Source organism: Cebus imitator, unplaced genomic scaffold (assembly GCF_001604975.1).
Source record: "Cebus imitator isolate Cc_AM_T3 unplaced genomic scaffold, Cebus_imitator-1.0 Scaffold101, whole genome shotgun sequence".
Lineage (NCBI taxonomy): Eukaryota > Metazoa > Chordata > Mammalia > Primates > Cebidae > Cebus > Cebus imitator.
The window spans coordinates 3,952,940-3,955,481 of NW_016107416.1; positions in this window are offsets into that span (position 1 = coordinate 3,952,940).

Genomic DNA, 2,542 nt, shown 5'->3' on the forward strand with positions numbered 1-2,542 from the left:
TTTTTTTTTTTTTTCTGCTTCTGTTGAGAGACCATATGTGTTCTTCCCTTATTATGTTAATGGAGAATTGCATTAATAGATTTTCAAATGTTAAACCAACCTTGCTTCCTGAGAATAGCCCTTTTTGGTCATGATATATTATACTTTGTATATATTGCTTTGTCCTATATCAATAATAAGTCAAGGATACAGTAGGTCTTTGAACAATCACTGAAAACATAGAACAAAGAAGCTTAGAGAATAAGACAATAGTAGAGTTGGAATTAATTATTGGAGTTGTTTCTCTTCATATCTTTCTCTTCTCCAGTACTCTTTCTTACAAGACAAATCCTAGCTACCTCATCCTGCCCAAATTCAATCTCCATCTTGTAAATTTAGTAAGACCACTGTATTCTGCTTGGGTTTCCCCTCCTGGGAAAGGAAAGCAGAAGGCTAAGGGTTGAATGTTCTGAGTTTAAAAGAGCAAAGAATTAAATTGATGGTTGCTTTACATTCATGCATTAATTTGTTTTTTCAACAAACATTTTTAGAGATAGTCCTCAAATATCTAAGCAAATGTAGTTAATTTTTATAATACAATTTAAAATTTATTTTTTTTGCCATTTAAAAAATATAAACATACTACCCATTGTATAGTACATTTATATATTTAGTATATGTACTAATGGTGGAATGTAAATGTAGTTCAGACTAGAAATACCTTTTTAATGCCAGAAAATGCTCTCGGATAGAAAGCCAGTATGAGGCCAGGTACAGTGGCTCATTCATGCCTGTAATCCCAGCACTTTGGGAGGCCGTGGGAGGCAGATCACTTGAGGCCGGGAGTTCAAGAGCAGCCTGGCCAATGTGGTGAAATCCTGTTTCTGCTAAGCATAAAAAAATTAGCTGTGCATGGTGACGTGCGCTTGTAATCCCAGTTACTGGGGAGGCTGAGGCAGGAGAATTGCTTGAACCCCGGAGGCAGAGGTTGTAGTGAGCCGAGATCATGCCACTACACTCCAGCCTGGACAACAGAGTGACTCCATCTCAAAAAAAAAAATAAAAAAATAAAGCCAGTGTGAGTCTAGGGCTCCACTTGTTTTTTTGTCCATCTACGATGGATCACAGTACTGTACGGCCTATTGTTTGAAAATGGCTGGAAAAGTGTCTTGCTTTCTAGTTGTTTACATTGGGAGGGAAATTCTTATACCAGTAACTACAATATTGGTCAAAAATGAAAATCACATACTAGTTACTTTTATCAACATAGTCATCTACATGTATTAATGCACAAGTAGGTAATATTAATACATAAGCCTGTGATCTTCCTGTTACCTGGAATATACAGCATCAAAGATTCAAACTAGTTTTTTAACAGAAGTAATTTTGTAAATGGCATAAAAATGAACTATCTTTGCCCAGATATATGAGGCCTAACTATAAAAATAGTGTAGGTGAAATGATGGCTTGATGAGGAAAGTTCAACTCAAGATTGGGTAGCTATCCTTTAAAAACCAGTGAAAAGAAAAATCCATTTGAGAGAGGGAACATGAGTAAGCCAATTAAAAACACTTTGCTAATTACTGAAAAACAGTGACCATAGTTGGGGGTTTTTAAAAGATAAAAGTGAAATTAACTACTTTGAAGCAAGTCACTGAGGGGAAGAAATGATGATCATTAGTCTGAGAATGTTTAGGTAAAGGCAGAGGGCTAGAACCTCAGACCCCTCGAGAACTTTTCTGATTTAAAGATCCTATGATAAAACAAAAATTTTAAAAGCTGTTACACTAATAGCCCTCATTTAGAAGCCATAAACTAAAGTATTACCTATCAACTTCCTATTTCTAGTTTTTAAGAAAAGGAAAGGGAAAGTCTCTTCTTCGTTGTATAGTGTATTTATATATTTGGGACATGAACTAATGGAGGGATGTCAATGTAGATTGGATTGGAGATAACTTTTGTAAGGTATTATAAAATCACATCATTATTATAAATACCAGTCTACTTACTTTTATATTTCTCATCTCATTAATTCTTCTCTACTTTCCTGTATTTGAAGAAAACAAGAAAGTAATTTTCTGCATAATTCTCTATGTCTTTATTTTTGACTTTTTCTTACTTCTAAACAGCAACCACAGCTATCAGCAGAAAGCTGAGGGATGAGTGTTCTGTATTTAAAAGAGCAGAGCACTAAATTAATGGTTGTTTTACATTTATGCCTTAATTTATTCTTTCAACACACATTTGTTTTCTGCTGGGTCAGGAATGACAAATAGATTTCATATTTAATGTCATCTCCTAGTGACTGATAGTAGCTGATTGGAACCCTGTACTGAGAATGAAGACACCCTTCTTGCTTACCCAGATTGATTTTCCATTCAATCCTGCCCTAGACAAAGAAGGAGGAAGTAGCACAAAGATGTAGTGCCATCTCTTCACGAGTCACCGTACTTGGTTTAAGAGATATATGGTATATAAGACAAAATTCTGTTCCTAAGACCAATGGGGAATAATTCTTGGATTAAAGAGAACTATAAAAACAATAATAGTGTATCAGTGAAGC